At 46.8% G+C, this 23,364-nt stretch overlaps 1 long non-coding RNA gene across 1 annotated transcript in view; it reads left to right on the top strand.

The window, feature by feature from the left end:
* The first annotated feature begins 22,420 nt into the window (after positions 1-22,420).
* LOC110325192 overlaps positions 22,421-23,364 on the top strand; it is a 50,002-nt gene continuing 49,058 nt past the window's right edge. The window contains exon 1 of the long non-coding RNA XR_003844381.1: positions 22,421-22,626. This is a non-coding gene — a long non-coding RNA (uncharacterized LOC110325192). The remainder of the gene's footprint in view (positions 22,627-23,364) is intronic.

Below are 23,364 nucleotides of genomic sequence, written 5' to 3'. Positions count from 1 at the left end.
CACACCATAGTAGCTCCCATCTCACACCCACACCATAGTAGCTCCCATCTCACACCCACACCATAGTAGCTCCCATTTCACACCCACACCATAGTAGCTCCCATTTCACACCCACACCATAGTAGCTCCCATCTCACACCCACACCATAGTAGCTCCCATCTCACACCCACACCATAGTAGCTGCCATCTCACACCCACTAGAATGGCTGCTGCCAAAGGAATGGAAAAGAAGGGCTAGTCAGGAAGTGGAGAAGCTGAAACTCAGGTGCAGATACTATGGACAACTGTATGGAAATTCCTCCAAAAGAAAAAAGAAAATGAAAACTAGAACCATCATAAATCCTAAGCATCCCACAACTGGACCAAGACGCACAGGAAATGAAATCAACATGTCAAGGAGATAACAGGACTCCCATGGTCACTGCAGTATTGTTTGGCAATAGTCCCGAGGTGGGGGCAAACCAAATATGAATATGAATGACAGATAGACCAAAAAGAAAGTGGGATTTTCATACAAATGGAATATTAAACAACCTTTGGGAAAGAGAGAAATCCTGTCAGATTGCACAGCATATATGAAGCTGGCAGACATCATGCCAAGTAAAATAAACCAATCATGAAAAAACAAATACCACATGATTCTGTTCACATGAAGTATTTTAAGTGGCCAAAAATCATAGAAACAAAAAGTTGAAGGGGAGTGGGCCAAACATTAAGGGGAGGGGAGAGAGGGAGTTAGTACCCCAGAGGGCTGAGCATGCTTACACAGCTAGGAAGGTAAATTTAATATTAAGATCGAGACATTATGTGAGTGTGTGCTGGGTGTATACACGTTTGTGTGTGTGCACGTGTACATAATTGCACCGAACCTGGAGATCCTGGTCTTCTCCCTATTGCTGTACCAAACATCATAACCAAACGCTACTTGGGGATGAAGGGGTTGATTTGGCTTACACATCCACACCACAGTCCATGATGAAGAGAAATCAGAACAAGAACTCAAGGAAGGAATCTGGAAGTCAGAAGTGATGTAGAGGCCATGGAAGAATTCTGCATACAAGACGGCAGGACCACATCAATAAATTTAGATGTGCTACAGACAATCCGACCAAGGCATTTTCTCAGTTACAGCTCCTCTTTCTAGATGACTCTAGTTTGTGTCAAGTTGAAAAGCAAATTAGCCATACCACTGGAGTGCATCAAGTTGGATAGACTGGCTGGCAAGTGAGCTCCAGAGATCTGCCAATCCCTGCCTCTCGGTCGGTCATGGAAAGGCAGATGCAACTCTCTGCACTTGGTGTCTCCTGTGGGCCTTGTGGCTCCACCCTCCAATCTTCATGCTTATATGGCAAGCAACTGACCAGCTGCTATGTCCCCTGCCCCTAGGGGGTTGGTGTGTTGTTGTTGTTTTGTTTTGTTGACCATTAAAAATGCACAAACAGGGCTGGAGAGATGGCTCAGCGGTTAAGAGCATCTGACTGCTCTTCCAGAGGTCCTGAGTTCAAATCCCAGCAACCACATGGTGGCTCACAACCATCTGTAATGGGATCCAGTGTTCTCATCTGGTGTGTCTGAAGAGAGTGACAGTGTACTCATACATCAAATAAATGAATAAATAAATAAATAAATCTTTTTTTAATGCACAAACCAAAAGAAAAAAAAAAAGAACACCTCCTACCATCTCCACAAAGAAAGAGAAAAGAAAATGTTGGAACATTACAGCTTATGTCTAAATGACATATCTTCTACAATTTCCAAAAGAAAAACCTTTCTTTAAAATGTCAAGATCTCTTAAGTTATGTGTTGGAAGGCTGAAGGCCCTTATGCCCACGGAAAAGAACATTAAACACTCAGGATTCTCCTCTCAAACGAATGGACATACAACCTGTTCTTCCATCAGAAAGCTAGGAATTGAAAGCGGTTAATAGCCTGCCTGATCCTTTGCATTATCTCATGAACCAGGCCATATCAAGCTCCCACAACGAGGACCAGAGATACCTAATAATCTAAATGACCCTTACATTATCTGTACAGAGGCTTCCCAAAGCTCCCACAACCAGAACCCAAGGTTGTTAATATCTCCAAAGACCTCTAAGCTACTTATATGACCAATACCAAGCCAGATTCTTCCCTGGGCCTTTCACCTAGTACAGGGAGCCAATCTCCAGAACCCATCGTCTTGGAAGAATTGACGTGTATCCGGAGTTGAGTTTCACTGTAACTATGCTTTCTTGTTCATTGCAGATTGTATTACAGCAGAAATTTTTTTCCAAATATTGTGTTTAAATATATTGGCATTAAACCCCTGGTATCAGACTCCCCAAAGTTTAATCAACATTGATAAAAATCTTTGCAGATCCCTGCCTGCCTTTACACCTGCAGAGACCCCCTCAGTTGTATATAAGGAATAAACTGAACTTTTTTTTCCCAAGGTTGGCTTTCTCTATATAGCCTTGGCTGTCCTAGAACTCAGAGATTTGCTTGTCTCTGCCTCTCAAGCGCTGGGATTAAAAGCATGTGCCATTACTGTGCAACCAAAAACTAAGTTAAATTTTAAAAAGCAAGATCTCCGCTACACAGTGGGATGTTTTAGTCTATGCACTTATGCTTACCCTCTCGGGGTACCATTGACATCTCTATATTTGTCACTATTGTGCTAACACAATTTGGGGCTAAATTATCTCTTTGAGATCTCACCTAGCTGGGCCTGGAAATACAGGTTTGTATTTCCAACTACATAGAAGCCGAGGATTGCAGGTTCAAGTCCAGCCCTGGCAACTTAGCCAGACACTGTTTTAAAATAGGAAATGAAAAAAAAGGGCTATCATGTGGCTCCAGCATAGAGCAAATGTGATGTAACAGTCTCAATATGTAAGGCCCTGGGTTTAATCCCAATGCCATATAAAAGAAAATACTCAGTATAAATCACTGGTTATCTGGTGCTGTAGGTACATACAAGAGACTCATACACCCTCCTTCAAAGTATTTGTGTTGGCACAGATGAGTCCTATAAAATGAAGAGTACTTTATTTTTCTTTTCTGGGGTCCTCACACACTTTTCTCTCCATTTATATAGCTTATTTGAACAATAAAAAGTACCTCTTCCTTTAAGTTTTTGAAAGAAAAAGGCATGTGTGGGTCAGAAAGGATGGCTATTCACTGTTTAATTACAGAAAAGGCAGCAATATGAGATTCAGAATCTACGTATTGTCTCTTTCTTTAATTCTTTCATTCACCAAATACTTATTGAACACAACTTTGTGCCACTTGAGTTTGCAAATGGAGGAGCCAGGGTAGTGTGGCTGAGAGACAAAAACAAGGAGTTCCCTTCCCCCAGCCCCCAATGTGGTCCAGGGCTAGAGCAAGAAGAGGGAGTCCAGAGGAAGGACAAGACTGACTGCAGCTCGGATGCACGCAGGAAGGACAAGACTGACTGCAGCTCGGATGCATGCAGGAAGGACAAGACTGTCTGCAGCTCGGATGCATGCAGGAAGGACAAGACTGACTGCAGCTCGGATGCACGCAGGAAGGATATGGCGCTGGAGGGTATCCAGGTGTAAGAAGAGGGACTAGTAAGCTCTTCAAGTACATGAATTGGGTTATGGTATAGAAACTGGTGACCTGCTGAGCTCTGGTCATGGTCGCTGAAGACAAAGGGAAATGACCTTTAACTTGGATGGGGGCAGGGAGTTGTGTTAGACCCAGAGACCAGCAAGGCAGAACAGGTAAAAAGAGGTCCCTGGCTCCTAGCCCACGTGGTGGAAGGAAAGAACCCTCTGACCTCCACATACATCACACACAATTTTTAAAGAATAATGTCATAAAAAATAATATAATAAAAATAATAATAAAGTAATACAAAAATATAATAGGGAAGAACGCGCCAATGAGAGTGAACTCTGAGCTCAGGCTGGAGTCACAGGAGCCTGGAGGTGGGCGTGAGAGCTGAGAAGCAGCATCTGGGAGGGGGAGGCAGGGGGATGACTGAACACTGAGGATCAGTACAGTGAGAGAGAGCGTGGAGTCCAGAGCAACTTGGAAGTAGAAATCTCACTCTGAGTTTCCCACAATGTCTCACTCTCACTCTTCATTATACTTTCTGGACCACCACTGGATGACGTCACACTCAACTGTCCGTTTTGTGAAAGTCTGTCTTGTCTGACATTCGGAAAGCAAGCTGTCCAAGGCACCCATCAGCTGTGATGAAACAGTGGGTCACGCTGGCTGACTTGGAAGGACACACTACAAATCTCTAGTCATTCATCAGCTAACCAGTGACAGATGCAAATATTACAGACGCACTTCCAACTCTCCAGTCGTTCATCAAGCACAGCACGCATCCGTATCCGAAGAGGCCTGCCACAAACTGTCAGTTTCTATTTAAATCCCAGGCGATCGATCGAAAGTTCTCTGATCGAAAGTTCTCCGATTGCCAAGGTGTTTAAGAACAGCTGGGTTCCCGTGCCTTAAAGAAACAGGCATGTGTACCTCACAGCAGTTATCTCTGAAAGTGTTACCTAGAAATCTTATGATAGGTACTAGAGAGGCAGCTCAGAAGTTGAAAGCACTGGCTGCTCTTGCAGAGGGCCTGGGTTTGATTTCTGAGCACCCACACAGATGGTTCACAACCATCTGTAACTTCGGTTCTAAGGGAGCTGAAGCCCTCTTCTGGCCTCCAATGGCATCCTACATAGAAATGACGCACAGATATAAATAAACAAACAAACAATAAAGAGAAGTGTTTTTCAAGACCTTGATTCCCAGATACGCTCTTGCCTTATGGCGTTCCTTCCTTAACGCATACCTTCTTCAAACACATACTTTACTTTTATACATCTCAACTGCAGGTCAAATTCTATTCTTAAGGACCAAGAAGAGTGCTGTGGTGACAGACGCATGCATGTCCCTGCATACATTTGTGAGTTGAGTGTAGTTGGAACATGTCTTCAATTTATCATCGTATTGCTCAGATACTGTCCTTAGCCACTGATTGAAGAGGTATTTTGAATCAGTTGTCAAGAACAAATTGTTGCCATCTGTAAAATAAATGACTGAAAGTATGGCTAAAGTAACGAAAGTCAAGAATCCAGATGGGTCAGGAGAGAGATACTGTCAAAATCAAACTCTTGCTTTTGTCTCTGTCCAACTTCCATGAATGGAGAGACAGTTCAGGCAGCAATGACAGCGCAGAGAGGCCTTGCCTCCCACTGTGGCACCAAAAGTAAGAGTCCCATGGGGCCTTTGCCTTGCAATATAGGATCCAAGAGTGTCAGATGGAGGGTGGGTTCCCTGGACTTGCCCCCAGCCTGGCTCCTCCAGCTCCTCCAACTGTAAACTAAAACAACACAAAGTCATGTCCAATTCACTGAGTGAAGAGAAGCCAAAAGTGCACATAATCGGAATCTTACTGTACTGGCACCAACATCTTCTTATAGCTGGGGAAATTCAGATGACAGGAAAAAACGGCCTGTCTACTCAGCATAAATTGAACAGAGATTGGTCTTTTCTCTTTTCCTGTCTGACTGAATTGTGATTGGAAACAGTCATGAAGTGTTGGAACCTTACACCGAGCTGTTCCTTTATTCTGATATTTACAATTCATATGCTGTCGGGACCTGCATTGCCTGCTCAGGGTCATTCTGGACAGCAATTAATAAGTACAGGGCCAGGAGTCAAACACAAGCATCCTGGTTGCAGGTTGCTCCTGCCCAGCCCCTGTTGCTGCTATTTTATAACTAATTACTGCTGCATACTCTCATCATAAACTAAAACACACACACACACACACACACACACACGCACACGCACACGCACACGCGCACATGCACACGTGCACACGCGCGCGCGCACACACACACACACACACACACACACACACACGGTGGAGCGCTAACCGTCGTCTCAAAACACCACCTATTAGTAAGCTTTGTTTTCTAAGAAAAGGGTAGAACAGCTGATACAGAAACTAAAGATTAGATGGACTGTAGGCTTTCCAAACTGTTTCAGAGTAAAAATATAGGAAATAATTCATGTTTTCTAAAGTGAAATAAAACAATCAAAGTGTTAATAAAAGCACTATGATCCCAGCATCTGAAACAAACAACAAAAAAACAAACACATACGATATAAAATAAAAGAAAAACACAGAGAATTGAAATGTATCAAAGTGTTAGTGATTTGTTCTAAAGTCAAATTGAAGTCTTTTATTTTTCCCCTGAATTTTGTAAAAATTTTGGAATGAACATGTATTTTATAATGTCCTTTTACATGTATTTTACATGTCCTTATAACAAGAAAAGAAGACATGAAACGCTATCCTTAAGACACACAGATTTTTAAAATTTGTGCACTTGGTTAAGTCAAGGGATTTGTTTTTCAAATCCTATTAGCACTTAGCGTACTGTCACAGGCATCCAGTTTTTCCTTTCTTCCCTCTTTATTTTTCAGTGTTAGGGATTGAACACAGGGCCTCACTTGTGCTAGGCAAGCCTCATTCCCAGACAGGCAGTCACTTTTAACTGCAAGGCAATGTTGCCCTGAGGCTTAAAATATCCAGTTTCTAGAGATGATCTCACATCAAGTCCTGCTTGACACTCATGGTCTCCTAAAGACTCAGAGCATCTGACAAGGGGAAGGGCCACATTTCCCAAAAACGCTAATGGATGATCACAGATAAGAACTGATTCTTCTAACTGCCCTATCTAGTGTTTTCCATGACTCAGTGCTGCTGTGTTTTGAGCAAGAATCGCTGAAGCCACAACAAAAACAGTACTTGAGGAAACCGGCAGGCAGGAAAGGAACACACAGATGAGATGTGTGCACGGCTCACAGCAAACTGTAAAATCCAGCACAAAGCCAGATTCCGCTCTCAGAACGCCACAAGCCTTTCAGAAAATCCTATCTGGAGGAATGATTAGATTGCGTTTAGAGAGATACTTCAGCTTGATTTTTTTTTTTTTAATTTTAATAGTAACACAATTCAAAACTTAAATGAAAACATCTGGTTTCGTTTTCTTTACTGATTAGGATAACGAGAGACTCTGAGACATGAGCATAACCCTGCCATTTATTTGATATGCAAATAAAGTTCCTGGCTTGTGTGCAAGTTTTATACTTTGACTATGCCTTCAGAGTTAATTACTTCTCATATCCCCTCCTGGATGCAGAGCAGGCTTGAAGAATAGCTATTCATTAAGAAACTAACTCATCGTTCTTGCAAAAATGGCTACAGCAGAGCCGTCCTTCCAAGTAGACTCTAATTAATTAAAATGCAGATGGGTGAGATAGATGTCAGTTCTGCTTCTTCCTCCTCCCTTTCCCCAAAGGCTGTGACCCGAACCCAAAGGTCAAAGGTCAATGGAGAGGAGGAGGGGACTACATGGCTTGCTTGGTGGCATAAGAACCATTTCTATCACAAATATAAGGTAGGTTCAAACTTCCCCCGAATCTGTCTTCACAATGGCTTTTCTCACCAACCATGCCCATTTACTCCCCCCCCCACCAAGACAATGACAAAAACAAAAAACAAAACCCCACAATCCTTATCCTTTCATTCAGTCCGCTGTGACAGGGGGTCAGATATTTCCATCCTTGCTAATGAAAGCCTTGATTGGACTCTGCGTGTCTCCAAGTCAAATGCCATTCTGGATCTCAGCAATGCTCAGGGACCTGTTCTAGTGCCACCTCTGACTTACAGCTTCTCTTCACAGGGTACCGCCTCCTCGGTGAGTCCTGAGTGGTCACTGACCAATGCAGAGCACGGCCTGCTAAGTATTCATCCGCAAGTTGACATTTCAGAAAATGAGGGCCTGTCTTCATCCCGAGTGCTGATTTGATCAGGCATAAATATACGTTAATTATGTCTGGACCAGCAGGAGACTAACAGAGTGGTAGAGCATTGATTTAACATGCATGAAGCCCTGGGTTCCATCCCTAATAGTGCAAAAATGCTCCAAGACTGAGAAAGAGACACCAAGCAGAGAGCCCAAATAATCGGCCCCAAATGTATATTTTACAGTCAAGTGTCACGGTTTCATTTCACAGTATTCCTAAGTTTGAAGTGCGAGGAGGCAAAAAAACACAACCTATATTTAGCAAGCAAAGAGTAAATAAATAGAGAGGAAAATGAGCTCTAAATCACAATCAAGTGAGCTTCAAAGAATAAATGAGCCAGTTCGGCAAGCCCGGATCCAGCATGTTGTGTAACACTCTCAAACTGACAACCGATTTCATTTCGACAGAGGACACAGCTTACACCACTAGATTTGCATTCCTGTACAAGTCTGCATTCTCTCCCCTCCCAGAGCTGCATAGCAGCAACTGTGATTTCTTTTTAAGTTTTACTTTTATTATTCTGTAATTAGTGTGTGTGTCTGTGCGTGTGTGCGTGTGTGTGTGTGTGTGTGTGTGTGTGTGCGCGCGCGCGCGCGCGTGCACGTGTGTGTGAGGTGCCTGACCTCAGAAGCCAGAGGCTTTGGATAACCCCTGAGCTGGAGTTGCTGGCGCTGGGGCCTGAGCTCTACTCCTCTGCTGGGGAAGTTTACACTCTTAACTGCTGAGCCATCTCTCCAGCCCCAACCATTGTTATTTATAACCCAGCGACATTCATAGCAGCCAACAGCATCATAAAATGTCTGCTAAACAAATCAACTAGATTCAGTTCTCTTTCAAGTACTCACCAAGCAACCTAGCTCGTAGTTTAGCCAGTAATAAACTAGCAAATCACATGTAAAAAACACAGTTTCATTAGTGAAAAACAGTCCCGAGCTGAACATTTAAAGCCACGTCTGTTTTGCTTACCATAACTATATTAAGTAAAACAGAAAAAAGAAGAAGAGGAAGAAGAAGAAGAAGAAGAAGAAGAAGAAGAAGAAGAAGAAGAAGAAGAAGAAGAAGAAGAAGAAGAAGAAGAAGAAGAAGAAGAAGAAGAAGAAGAAGAAGAAGAAGAAGAAGAAGAGGAGGAGGAGGAGGCAGAGGCACAGCTAAGCTCTGTCAGTCCCAGACATAATTGACCTATTGAGCCACCACCACCCTCACATTTTCCCCCACTTAAGGCCCATCATGAGGAGGAAGACAAAAACAAAAACAAAAACAAAAAAAAAAAAAAAGGAAGAAGGAAGTCCAGTGAGTTCTGAGACTCTAAAAAGGAGAAAGAAAAGGACAGTTTTGCTTAATTCAAGTATTGAGTAAATATTGTTGCTTAATTATTTTTAAAAAGAGACACTAATGGCTATTCTTTAGTCATGTGTTTAATTTGTAAGAATGAGGCTACACAATAAGACACTTGTCCCACACAGAAGCCGCTTTGCTCCTCAAAACCAAACAGCACCATCCACCTACCCCAGCTCCATCACAACATTGGTAATAGGGCCTCACCTAAATTCTTAAAGGCAAACCAGTGGAAGAGGATGACAAGCCTAAAACCTGCCAACAGGGGAAAGCACGAAGTGAAAATGTATCCCCATTGTGGAAATAAGTAAAATATATATTCAAGAAATGGATAATTCTGGGGATAAGAGTATTGATAAATTCTCAAATGGTTGCTCTGTTGTTTTGTAAGGACAAGTGTGGTGGAATGTGCTTGTAATCCCAGCACCTGAGAGGCAGAAAGACCAGGAATTCAGGGTTATCCTGAGCTACCCAGCAAGCTGGTGCTGGCCAGAACTACATGAGACCCTATGTCAACTAAAAATAAATAACTAGAATAGGAAAACAATTTTTCATTACTGCACGAGGCCTCAGTCATTGAGTTCACACTCCACCCCGGGCACGATGAATGTTCCAGGAACCCACAGGAAAACAAAACAAAACAAAACAAAACAAAACCCAGATTTGTAAACATGTCTGGTATTGACCTCCCAAGCAGTGAGTCTATTTATGTATCCGTGATTAAGGTGGACATGAGAAGCCCAAATAAAACCACACTGCATATTTCTCCAATCAATATTTCAAAACAATTAAATCAGTGTTCATTAATATCGACAGTCTAGCAGCAATGACCAAAGAGCTCCAAGCTGGCCCTGGCCACCACCCGCCTTCTCCAGGAAGCTCTAACTGACGCTGACTATCCCCGTGAATGCAGTTAGAAATCAGGCAGAAACAACAGAAATGTGTACAAATGGCACAATTTTCCCTGCAACTGGGGGTGGGTGGGGAGGGGCCTTTAATTTTCACCCAATTTGGCTTTTCTTGCCTTTAATTTGCAATACTGCCAAGCTACAAGTTAAAGACTGTGCCAGGTTTTCAGTTTTGTAAGCAAAGAAAGAAAAGTCAGCTTTCTTTCTTTAAATGGGGAGAGTGTGTACGTGTGCCTCTGTGTCTATACCTAATGAAACCAGTAACGTGTGAGATTCTTATTCAAGATTCCCAGAATTCCCCACTTCTCACTTGCATGCTCGATTCCTGTCAGAACATAAAAAGCGAATATCTCGAACTGATGAAACTGAGAAGGACCTGGAGAAATGCTGTTTTCAGTTACAAATGCCGGGATCACAGCTGTGCAGTTAGCTTGCCGCCCTTCTGGATCCTCATCCTCACATGACTCATTATCACAGGGACAGCAAAGTGAAGACCTTCATCCTGCACAAGAATAAACCTCACATCTAGAAAGCGCCCCCCCCCCGCCCCAAAGCAAACTGGCAGCCAGAGGCAGCTAGCTGCTCAGAGGCAGTAGAGGTCACAGTGATATTGGTGAAGAGCTGAGGTAGCTTCCCATTGGGGTAGAGGCTGAGTCCCTGAGCCCAGAGAGGTCTTCCAGAGGCTCTCTGCTGGCACTACAACAGGAGGCAGGCCAATCAGCCCTCTCCAGACTTCACTGCACTGTAAGAAACACAAAATACTGAGATGGACTTTCAACTATAAATTCTGGAACAGTTACACTGGGCCTGTTAAACCTCAGCTCTATTCCCAAAACTTGGGCACGGGGCAGCGGGGCAGCGATAGAAGCAACCACATGGAAGCAACCACATGGCTTAGGTGCGAGGAAGAAAATTCAACATACATTATCTGTACAGTCTACCTTGGTGCAGCCATTCATGAAGGCAATTTGACCCCCTGAATTAAAGGTCCAAAGAAGTATGCTTGCCATAGTACTCAGACAAAGACACATACAACAAATAAAGGGTACTCAGTGCAGCGTTACCTATGACAGAAAAAGATTGGAAAGTACCCCAAACATTTAATAAGAATTTTATTAGACCAGGTATGGAAGTATGGTATATATATATATATATATATATATATATATATATATATATATATGGTATATATATATATATATATATGGTATATATATATATATATTTATATATATTTATATATATTTATATGGCATATGCTTTTAATTCTAACACTCTGTGAGGTCAGGACCAGTCTGGCCTACCTAGCAAGTTCTAAGCCATCAGAGCCACATAGTGAGACTCTGAAAATAAGTAAATAAAATGTGGTGTCTTCTTTCTTAGATTATGGCATGTAAAATTAAAAACAAAAAACAAAAAGCATGTTATTGAGCAATATTTAGTGGTGTAAGTAATATTCAAAGCTATAAAAGTTAAAAGCACATTCAGATGATATATTTGCTTATACTTCATTGTAAGATAGAAGTTGGTACCTAGCATGCAAGCAACCCTGAGTTTGAGTCACCATAGGGGGGGCCAGGGGTTGACATCAATAAGAGCATTCATTACCTCTAGGTCAGAGGTTCCCAACCTGTGCATGGAAAGCCCTTTGGGGGTCACATATCATACATTATGATTCATAACAGTAGCAAAATTACACTTATGAAGTAGCAGTGAGAATCAAGTTTTGCTTGGGAGTCAGAATAACATGAAGAAGTATGTTAAACGGTTGCAGTATTGGGAAGGTTGAGAACAAGTGGTCTGGAAAGATAGTGAGAAAAGCAAACTTGGGCACGGAAGAGTTGGATCAGTGTAAGAGTGTCCACTGCTCTGAAAAGTGAACCAGGATCCTGTACCACATTAGGCAGCTCCATGGGACCCAGTTTCCTTTCTCGTTACCTTGAGCATCTGTGCACATATTCATATACATACACATGAATAAAAACAAAATTTTAAAGCAAAAGTAAATTTTATTTCCTTTTTTATGACTTTCTGTGTTTTTCAAACTTCTTACAATGAAAATATATTTGCATACGCAGGTGAAAAATGAACCAATTTTTAAAATCAGCCACATGTATTATTCTTGCAAAGAAATGGCTTCTTCCATTTTGCCTTAGCGATGCAACCTGACTGCCTCCCTGCACCTAAAAAGGCCAGCCTGAACTTCCCCAGGTTTTCAGCCTTCGTCCTTTTTCCTGAGTTAGCCCTGGCATAGAGTTATAGAAAATTAGACCATAAGAACCAAGTGTCTCCTACGTTTTGGTTTAAGTAAATGAGAGTGTGTGTGGTCCAAGAATTTGTTAGTGAAAATGAACACCCAGGGGGATTATCTTGCCTTTGATCTAAGCTGATGAAAGTGTTGGTGTTTCATTCCTTGATTACAACTGGATTCAAAAGGGTAGTATTCTGTTAGTTTATCCATTCAGTTGTTAAATGCTATGTACCTCTTGTGTGGTGACTTGGTGCCAGGTCTCTCATAGGCCAATGATACAACTTCCATGCTCAAACTCTTATCTTTCTTTGCAGGCAAATGACACCACATCCCTTTTACACTGTAAGGGACCATGAAGCTGGGGGTTGTTCGGTTTGGAGGCATCTTGTCTTGTTGTTCGGTTGGCTGGTTTTGAACATGTTGTGTTTTGAATGTGACATATATACCCATGCTCTACCTACATGCTCGAGCATTTGGGGGCCCTTGTGCCCCGTCTTGTGGCTATACTTTGGAAGGTTTTTGAACATGGAGGAGAAGCCTCCCTGGAAGAAATGAGTCACTGGAGCCTTGGGGTTTAGTAGCTCACCCCCACTTCCTGTGCACTATCTTTTTTTAATCTGCCGAAAGGTGACCAGCTGCCTTCCTCGCACTCCCACCAGCAAATATTCTTGTCTTTTCGACACAAACCTAGGCATTATCTGGAAAAAAGGGATCATAATTGAGAAAATGCCTCCATAGCGTTGCCTGTAGGCAAAGCCAGACTGTGGAGCATTTGCTTGATTAATGATTGACATGAAGGGTCCAACTCCTTATAGCTGGCTATGCTCCTGGTTAGGTGGGCCTGGGTTCTATTTGGAAGCAGGCTGAACAAGCCAAGGGGAACAAGCAACTCAGCAGCACTCCTCTGTATCAGTTCCCACCTTCGGTTCTGCCTTGTCTTTCCTCAGTGATGGAAGGCCTCAGTGTTGGAAGATGAAATGAACCCTTTCCTTCCCAGGTTGCTTTTGGCCAGGGTGTTTATTACAGTATTAGGACATACACCTTTGGGTACCATGCAATACCATGGCTCTGCATGCTTCACTTCCCACGCCAGTGGGGAGATTCCAGGCTAATCCCCTCCCACATCTCCACTCTGCTCTACACACAGTTCCTCTGCTCTCTGTGTTCCAAGGATACCACCTTGTAATTAGCCATCCTCACTTCACCCTGGCCATGCCCCCCCCCACCCCTATCTGTCCCCATTAGAGCATTTCTCCGTTTTTTCTCTATAGAAAACAAAAATCTGTGTTGTAAACTCTATGTGGACCAGAGCTATCTTGTTCACTCTCCCAAGCCTGTGTTTCACATGCAGCAGCTACTTAATAAGCAACATAATTGTTAGCTGAATTACCTTCTTCTGGCAAGTGGGGACAGGAGCAAACATTTGACCAAAGGATAAATAGAAAGGAAACCGGAAGAAGCAGGAGAACGTGCACTTCAGTCTGAGCTTGGTCTCAGCTCTGGTCCTGTACTCTCCACCTCTAGATGGTTTTACCAGCCTTCTTCTAACACTGGGCAAGAACTACCCTAATGCCCCCCCACACACACACACACAGGGTGTGGGGGGCAGTCCTGTCTGATGGACACATTCATGCTTCTCCTAGGGTCACGTGGGACTCCTTTCCAAGTGGGCCACAGAAGTCTCTTACCACAGGGTAGCCCACTTGCCCAACACAGGCAAAACTCCCAGTGACCCGGCATGGGATCAACACCCTCTCTCCCAAAAAAGGGAGCGTACCCTTCCATGTATTTCTCAGGGACTGTAGGCCTCACTAGACGGAGAGAACAAAATTTAAAATGTATTTGGACAGCCCCAAACTCGGGCTACTAAGAAGGCAATGGACCTTAAGTTCACTGGTTGCAAATTTGGGAAACTTAAGTAACGCCTAGTCAAAGAAGAAACAGGAGCTAACTTCTGCCCAGAGGTTAATGGGTCCTGGAAAAACCCTTGTGAATTCTCTACCTAAATTTAGTCTGGTGTTTGAGGCTTCCCTTCAGCCCTCTTGAGGTAATCCCTAGGGGATCTTAGGCAAGACCTTCTCCAGTGCCTAGAAGGCCTAGGCCTCAACTTCCTTGTCTAACAACTCTGAGTCAGGCAGGGTTCCCTTCTCCCGGTAGGCTCCAGGGCTTCGGGGACCCTCACTCTGAGTGCTTCTACTGACTGGCCTTTACTGGCAGGATACAGAGAAAAGAGTTCTTCCCTTCTCCTTACCAGAATTGTTTGAGCTCTGAAGTTTGAGAAGCAGTTTCCTCTGTGAGCCCCTCGCTCTCGGGCCAAGAGGCTCAAATACCTGCGGCTTTGCCGCTGCGTGGGAGCCCGCGTGGCTCTGTCCGGATACCTGCGTGGCTGCGGAGCACCCAAGGAGCCAAACAGGGAGGTAAGGACACTGTCAGTCCCGGCAGATGCGACCGGGTTGGACTCCCATGTACTCAGATGGGAAAGCTCTACGAAGGCAGTCCGGACTGAGGGGGTGCGGTGGAGTCCAGGGCCGAGCTCAAATCTCAGTTCTCAAAAATAAGAATATATCCTGGTCACGCTGACGCAAAGACCCCAAGTGACCGCAAGTAATCTTGTGCTGGCCCTCCCTGCGCCGCGTCCAGTTTCAACTAGACACGGGGATCCACGGTTCTCCCGCAAGGAGGACTTTGACGGGGCTCCGGCCTGAGCCCCAGACCACAGCTCCCAGAATGACTCGAACGTTTCGGGTTTTTTTTTTTTTTCCAATTGCGAAGCAGGCGTGCTGCTCTGAACTTCCTATGACCTCCTCCGCACCGCGCTCACCGCTCCGCGCACAAGGAGGAACCCGGCGCGGCGCGGGATTCCGGAGAAGTCACGGGCGAGCCTGGGGATTGCAGACCATTGGGATGGAGACTGGAGATAAGTGCAGAATGGTGTATGTGGTACACTTTTCTAGAACTAGCGAACCCATCAAAAGAGATGGTCCCAGGGTTGCAAATGCGTCCCTCTATATGTAAAGAGATGTCGTTAGGGCGCGTGTGTGCAAACATTGACACCGAGTTCTTATCATGCATGATGCTGTAGTGTTGGAGACAAATGCGCTGAGTCCAAGCACGCATCTCTGATAGAGTTCCACACTGATTAGGTGCGACTCTTCCCTCCCCCCCTCCCCCCAGTGGATAGCCTGAATCCAGGGGACTGAGACCTGTTGTAATGAGAGGTCACCTGCTATACCTACCCAGTCGTTTGGGGAGAGAGAGAGAGAGAGAGAGAGAGAGAGAGAGAGAGAGAGAGAGAGAGAGAGAGAGAGAGAGAGAAGCAAAGAGAGAAGCAAACTGTTAATTCTCTGCTATTTAGAGAGCAGTGCAAAGCTGTCAGGAAACTCAGTTTCTGTTTACTCCCAGTGAAAGGGCCACAAAGAAAATAAACCAGGACTAGGTGATGCTGAGCAATGTCACAAAGTGGCTCTAGCCAGCTCTCAGCCTCCAATGTCTCCACACCCAGGACAGGAGGAGGGTGTAGGTGGGTTTTCCCAGCTCCTGAGTGTTAAACGCTTTCTCCAGTTTCCGATTTTATGCTTTTAAAAATGCACTTAAACCTCTATCAAAAAGAAAATCGGCCAAATTGCTTAAAAATACAAATTGCGCTCTGACAGATACAAGGTCAAGATAGGTTAGCAGTGGGCAGAGGCAGCTCCACCAGAGATGCTAGAAATGAGTAACAACCCACAAATTTCGTTCTTACTAAAGAAATAGGTAAAGGGAATCAAAGGGTAATAGTTACTATTACTGTCACCGAAAAACTCCAATTAATTTAATGTGTTTCAGATTTATATGTATGTAATCACAGTACTTTTATTCTGCCTAGCTATTTCCATTAAGTTTTAATGTCTTATTAAAATTCCCTGGGTAAACTTTCTGAGTTTTTATGTGAGCGGAGATTACCTTAACCAGAAGCAAAGTTTAACATAATTTCCTTAGACACAGTGAAGTCTGTATCTTCTGCCAACATTTTTAAGGGCAGGAAGAAGTGAAAGGAGGTAAGGAGACTAAATGCTAGGTAAGCACCTACTACGTGGCACCGCATAAGACTAGCTTAAACATTTTTTTCACATTAATAACTGCCTATCCGTAAAAGATCTTTTTTAAAAAAAAAAACCTGAAGTTTCCATCTTCTTCCTCCAAACTAAGGTGTACAGCTTACATAATTTTATTTTATTTGCAAGAATTTCGTTTTTAATACTTCCTTTTGGAAGTGAAAAACAGCCAAAGAAAATGAAAAGATCCATACTTAGTAATATTTAAGGTTTTTTTTTTTTTCAAAAAAACGGACTACACCGTTTAGTATTCGTATTTGTCTTTAAAAAAAAAAAAAAAGCGGAGTTGTGGCGGCTTAGCACATGGTGATTTTCTCCTAACTCTTTAAGTACCTGTAAAAATAAAGCCCTATCAGTACTGCGAAGGAGACCGGGCTTGTAATTAGGAACACGTCGTTGTTGGGGGAAGGGAGGGAAGAAGGGAAGAAGGGAGAGAGACAGAGACAGAGAGAGCGCTGCTCTCACACAAACAGTGCACAATTAACAGTGACTGTACATTAAAAGGAACTAAAAACTAGTTGTTTTGCGAGGGTATGTATGAAAACTGCGACGTAGAGGCTAAGGTGAAAGGGCTACACATTGTTGTAGGAGATATGATTAAAACAAGTGCCTGAAAAAGAAAAATAAGACAGAAAGTAATAGTGAAGAAAGGGGAGAGGGAGAGGAGAGAATCAGGTGAGAACGAGGAACAGCAGCCAGGAGCTGTGGGAAGCCGTCAAATTTCCAAATTTTCAGTTCTTTTAATTAATGGGGTGGGGGAGGTCTCACTATAATTGGGAATAAATGGTTGTCTGATGAAAGTCTGTTAGTTATTCTATTTGTGCTGGGGGTTTTGTTTGTTTTTCCAGACTCAAAAAAGTTATTTGGAGATACAACCAAATGTTTTGACTGGGTGATCAAAAGCCAGGCGAAGCATTTCCTGCTGTGATTCCTCGGAGGTGACCAGCCTTGCACCCAACGCACCCCACGCCCGGCAGCCTGAGGAGTAGCGCCTTGCAGCCCACACCCGGGCAGGCGGGGTGGGGGGACACAAAGTTCAGATAGATACCCTCGGAGGCCTGGCTTTAGGCTTGCTTTGGTTTTCTTCGGGAAGGGGAAATGGGCGTAGTTCTGTAAGGATTTTCACTTTACAAACTTGGGAAACTGGGTGGTTCTCAACTGGGCTTCTAATGGCCGAGGCTCCCTTGCCTCTCCGGGTGTCACAGGAGCGCGAGGCGAGAGGCGCTACTTTCGACGAGCCTCCCTCTCCCCAGCCTTGAATGGGGAAGTGCCTCTGCCAGCTTTGAAGGCGACTTGGCGACCTCAATGCCCTGCGCTCGGCACCCGTCCAACCCCGCTCAGGGAGAAGCCCACACGGGAGTCTCTTCCCTCGGAGCGAGTCAGTGCCCAGGCACTCCCCGGACACTACTGAGTTCAGGGGCTCCTTGCGGCGGGCTCCATTCTTTTCTCACCCTCGTTTTCTTTGGAAGCACCCCTCCCCCGTCCTCCGTAGCAGACACTGACCTGCAGCCTCCGCTTGCTCCCTGCTAAACCCACCCGCCCCCACCCCCGGACCGTACCCGACACCTTGTGAACTGTGTCACCGTCCCCACACCCCACCGCGTCCCGCCTTTTTTTTTTTTTTTTTTTTTTTTTACCGCTTCAAGCTTTCCTGGACTGAGTGGGCGGGAAACGGAGGTTCGGCTCCTGCCCCTCTTAGCAGCCCCTAGCCCACGCCGAACCCTCTCCAGAAACCCGCTGGATTGTGAAAGAACCCGGTGGTGGGCGGGAGTGGAACGCTACCGGGGACTTGTGGAGTGTTTGGCACGGTCTAGGGTACACTAGTCTTTCCCCCAAGGGAGTTTTCTTCGCCTCGCAGCCAGCGCGAGGTGTCCGAGGTTTTTAGTAACTAACCGCGAAGGCAGTCTCTTGTCCCTTTCTCCAGCTTCAGGACATCTGATCTACAACCTTAAACTTTCTCCTTTTGGTTGAAGTGAGCCGCAGCTTAGCGACCTCAGCTGAGGCCACCACGGAGAGCTGGTGGAGCTGCTGGAGGGTTAACTCAAAAGCTCGGCGCCCAGAGGTCGCCTGAGGCCCTGTGGGTCGAGGCCAGGCGCGCTGTTTGCAGGAGGAATTCCAGGAGGACGCGAGCAGGGCACGCAGCCGGCTAAAACAGGCGTTCCCTTTTCCAGACCATATTTCTCATAAAAATCTAAAGCCAGATGCATCGCTTGGGCCATGCTCCCATTTCACCTCGAAAGGCGTGGATTTATTTCCAAACTGGACCAAGGTGTCTGACGCGGGTTTCAGTGGCGAGCGCAAAGGACAGGGGGTTCGATTGCTCTGAGGACTCCACGAAGGGAGGCAGTTTGAGCATTTAAGTCGTAACTTTAGCTCAGGCAAAACATTAGTTATGAATGCATGGATTTTTTTTTTACTAAAAAACGTAGTGTGGTTTTTTAAAGCACGTGCTTTTTGTTTAAGAGCAAGACCAACTTCACAATCACAGACGCCCACTTTAACAGCAACACCCCATGGAACCCAATCACGAAAACACGTCATTTGCAAGAAAGTGAGAAAACTAGCTATATAATAAGACCAAAAGGCGAACTTCGTAAACGCAGACCTTTTTATAATCTCTTGAGTCAAAACTAGCTTTTGTGCTGAGTAATTTTATTTTATTTTAAGAAATGGGGGAAAGCTAAAAGAGAGAGCGTCAGGGTCTATTTCCTAGGTAGCTTGCCTCACTCATATAGAGGGAAAAGAGGATAGAAAGGGCCTTCCCTTTCTGTTAGGGCTTTCTGACCTTTACCAAGGGGGGGTCTTGGGGGGTAGAAATAAGAAACAACACATTTTGGAATGACAAAACAGTACCAGGAAACCAACTCTGCCTTTCCAGGTTTCGACCAAGAGAACTTCACGACGCGGCTCTGAAGGCAAGGCCATTTTTTGAGTCCTGGGGTTAAATAAATCATTGGCGAAGCCGAGTCTGAACAATGCAAATACGTACAGGACTCCTAGCCTTAGGTTTTACAGAGCGAATGACCTCAGTGCGAAAGCGCCTCTGAGCAGCTGGAAGGGTAATGGCTGTCTGCTAAGTCCTTAGTCAGGTGTGGGTGAGCAGGGCGAGCACTCCAGCAAACGGTTTCCACTTTCAACTCCCCGAGACTCTGCAGGTCTTTCTCACACTTGCCCAGACCCACAGATACTGCTGCAACAAAGGTGTTACTAAACAGAATAAAGTGTGCGGTAAGGAAAGTATGAGGGTGGGGTGAGAGTGGAAGCTGCTTCAGTGTTGTTTCTCTGCAGGGGAAGAAGGGGAAGCTAGGACACAGTTTAGCTGACTAGATTGACACCAGCTGCCATTCCTGAGCGCCCCAGTTGTGTTCAGTTACCTTCCCCTCGTGAAGATGCCTTCCCTTAACTGCTAAAGTCGGCCCACCCGCTTCTTTGAAACCTGCCGGAGGCCGCCTTTGTCACTGCAATGGTTCCTATGACGGAAGAGGGATGCCACTGGTTTCCTCAAGTCTTTTAAGTTGTATAGAACTTTGGTTGTTTGCGTGTGGGCGGGAAGGGCTTATCCAATTTCAGCGGGGCAAGAATTCCGTGGGCCTCGAGTCCCAAGAGGCCTTTGCACACCCTCGCCTGCGCTCCTGCCGGAGACCCTGCTAAGATATCTGCCACTAGAAGCCAAATTCGCTCCAATGTCACACTCCTTTACTTCTGCAGGGTCTCAAACAGTCTTCAACTTTGAGACCCAGACCAAACTTTCCATGCAAGATTGATGTACTATCCATGTTCGCTTTTCCGGAGATGGGGGTTTGGGGGTGGGGGTACCTTCGCAACCTAGGACAGATCCTGGCAACTCCTGGGCTTCCTTCAGGAACAGCTCCCCCACCCTCACCCCCACCCCGGCCAATCTTTCCGACCCTACCCTTAGGTCTTCCACCGCTGCCCTGAGGGAAGTGGTTTCGTTTTGCTTCCCTTCCCTCCTCTCTGCCGCTAGGAAGACCGTGAAAGAACAAAGTGGGGGCGGAAAGCCAGTGTCTTAACAAAGTAGCTGAGCCGCTGAGCCTTAGTCCAAGGAGGACGGGGTAAGGCAGCCATGACCTTGTCTTGACAAACTCTGCTCCTTGCAGGGGTGGGAAGGACCAGGAGGCCCTGACTTGTTTACTAAATGCAAAGAAAGGTAACTTGTAGCTAGTGCTGCAACCAAAGTGTCAAAGAAACGAATTTGCATTCAGAAAAGGTTTGTTTTCCAAATGCTGAAAAATGAACAGGGTACAAGGAGTAGCTAGGGCCTTTGGATAAACTGCAGAGGATGGGGGAGAAAGAGCTCCCGCCCTAGGCTCTGCAGACCGCCAGGTATGGGCGACCGAAGCCTATCAGGCCTGCAGTTCCAAACTTTAGAAAGGAAGCTAGTGCTGAAAAAGTTCACTTTACATTGTCTCACTTCCTTCTTTTAGCAAGCACACACACAGCAAACTTGGAAACCACATTCTAAGCTTTAGAATCTAAAGTTTCTCCTTAAAAAAAAAAAAAAAAAAAAAAAGGAAAGAAGAAAAGAAAGGAAATAGAAAGAAAGCGGGCCTAAATCTGGAAAGGTTTCTCAACTCTAGGCAAATCTATTTCCTCCTCAACTCACTCTTGGAAAAGCTCTACCAGGTCTGGACCCACCCCTCTACCTAACTTCCAAGCCCCTCACAGTGGGTAGGTGCCCGTGCTGAGGCGTGGTGGTGGTCCGAACTTGGGGCGGGGGGGAGGGGAGTCGGGTGGGGGGAGTTCTTCTAGATTGTTTACCCCTCTCTAGTTGCCGGGAAAGGTCCGACGCGTTTCCTGTTCTCATCCGAGCTCAGCCTGTTTTCCTGAACCAGTGATCTGGTAGCTAACTTATTATATTCTGATCCTGAAAAGTACAACTGCGTTCTGAAATCAACTCCTTAGGAAAGGAACTAGAAGCTACAGAAGTTAATCACGCTTAAACTAACCACTTCTGTTTGGCTTAAGTGTAAGGCCTCCCTTTGGTGTTTATCGCACTTTTTGTTTACACCGAGCCCTCCGCTTAGGCTTTAGGCCAGCCGGGCGCTCAGTTTCACTTCAGGGTTTGGAGGGGCCTATCACTGCGTCCTCGGGGTTTAAAGGCAACTTGTAATGGTTTGCCCCAATCACTTCTGTAACCAAAGAGTGTGTCCTCGAGAACCGGGTTCCCTTGTCAAGGGGTCGGATGCGCAAATACTTGGGGCTTTAAGCAGCTGGGAACGCGAGAAGAGAAGCTAGCGTGAAGCTAGCTGCACCTGCGGATCCAGAGCGTCCGCCCTGCGCTTCCCGCGCCCCGCGCTTTTGCCTGGGAGCTGCTGCGAGCCAACCCCGCACCCCTCACGCCCGTTGGCCATCAGTGCGGGGGAGCAAGGCCTAGCAAGCCGACGCCTGCGGGAGCCGCCGCACGTAGGGGGCACAGGGACTTGTCCAGGCCGTGGGCTCCAAAGCGAGGCCCAAACGCGCGCGCTCTCTGCAAGTAGGGCGGTGGCGCTCCCAGAGACAGAGGGGGGTAGAGACGCCCGAGCGAGCGGTACGCTCGGGGCCACTCGGCGCGAGGCGCGGGTCCGGGGGAAATTCCCCCCCGTCGAGTGGCCAGAGTGCGGGTCCCCATGTCGTGCACACCACCCGGGCCGGCGACCCCAGCCACGAGCAGGGGAGCGCCGCAGGGCGGAGGCCGCTGCCACGGAACCAGGCGGGCGGCGCACAGCCCCGGGGAGCTGGTTTTCCCGTGAGGGCACGTGACGGGGTTGGCAGCGCTGGGGCCCGGGCGGGGGGAGGGGGAAGTGGCGAGCAGGAGGCCCGGGGGCGGGCGGCTGGCGCGCTGTGTACTTAGGTCGTGTGCTGGGGCTTTTCTCTCCTGGGAGCGGGCCGAGGGGCGGGGGAGGGGCCACCGCTCCGCCTTCTTCTTTTCGCAATGTTGACGCAATCTATAAATAGTGGAACAAAAGGACCAACTTCCTCGGAGCTTTGCTGAAACTGCACAAAAAATGGAGCTGGGGGGTTCCCTGGTCCCCGATGTTGGGGCGGGGAGCGCGGCGCCGAGGGAGGGGGCGGCGCAGACCAGCCAAGGGGACACCTGGTCGAGCGCAGCCGCCGCTCCGCTCGAGCCCTGCGCTCCAGTGCCCCCAGTGCCCCCACTGGCTGGAGAGCTCGCCCAGACCGGGGGTCTTCCTCCCTCGCTGACAGGTCAGTGCGCACCGCCCCTTCGACTCTAGGCTTCTTTTCTCCCTCCTCCAGCCTCCACTTTTAGAAGGAAGCCGTGGCGGGGGGCGGGGGGTAAGGAAATAGAACGAGGAGCAGCAGCGACAGAAAAAAAAAAAAAAAAAGCGAAGCTGTAACCCCGGCGTGCACAGAGCGAAGAGAGTGAGGGGCTCCAGGAGGCGATCTGCGCGTGGCCCCCACGGGAGACGGAGCTGGCAGAGCAGGCGGACAGAGCGGGCCGCAGGGTGAGAGGAGGAGGGGGCTCCCGGGAGGCCGTGCGTGTCTCTAGGTCCCCTTTGAACGCAGACCTGCAGAGTCCGCCTGGTCCACGGTGGGAGGAATGAGTGGATAATTGTCACCGCCGCCACTGCACCCCCGAGGCCCACGCACCCTGAGCGCCTGAATTTGGGGACAGGGTGGGAGAGGGGGCACCCCGCGCTCAGGGAGCGAAGACCTGAACTCGGGAGCCCGCTGCGTCGCCGTTGGGGAGGGCGGAGCTGGCGCTGTTGACAGCGGTGAGGGAGCAGGGAGGGCGAAAGTTGGGGAGAGGAGGCGGGAGAGGTGGGAGTCTGGTTGAAGGGGGGGAAGGAGCGCGCGCGCGGGATTCTGAGGGGCGTGGATCACGTGATGGGCAGCCACCCCCGCTACAGGCTGGCGGTGGGGTGACGTCACCACCCTGCCTGCAGGGGGTGGCACTTCCGTTTTCTTCCCCCCCCCCCCCCC

Source organism: Mus pahari, chromosome 8 (assembly GCF_900095145.1).
Source record: "Mus pahari chromosome 8, PAHARI_EIJ_v1.1, whole genome shotgun sequence".
Lineage (NCBI taxonomy): Eukaryota > Metazoa > Chordata > Mammalia > Rodentia > Muridae > Mus > Mus pahari.
Note: the sequence above shows the minus strand (reverse complement) of the source record. Positions and strands in the feature narration are given on the sequence as shown.